Raw genomic sequence first — 295 nt, forward strand, 5'->3', positions numbered from 1 at the left:
GGGCTGAGTCACTATCTTTTTTGATGTGTTCTATTCTAGAGCTTGGGGCTGTTGGGAGGGAGGGAGGGAGGCTGTGCTGCAGGAGGTTGTTGGCTATGAAGACTTGAGAAATGAGCAAGTAGCATTTTAATTAAGCCTTCCCACATTTGTTCCCCTTCAATAGTATGTACACTCTAGTATACCTATCTCATTCCTAACTATTGTGTCTCTTGACTTACTGGTATTTAATTATGACTTGTTGACTATGAACTGGGCCCAGAGTCTCAGGACCTCTCCAGTGGGACCAAAGCAGTGG

The sequence above is a fragment of the Gavialis gangeticus genome, unplaced genomic scaffold (genome assembly GCF_001723915.1).
Source record: "Gavialis gangeticus isolate Ggan-Ray unplaced genomic scaffold, GavGan_comp1, whole genome shotgun sequence".
NCBI lineage: Eukaryota > Metazoa > Chordata > Crocodylia > Gavialidae > Gavialis > Gavialis gangeticus.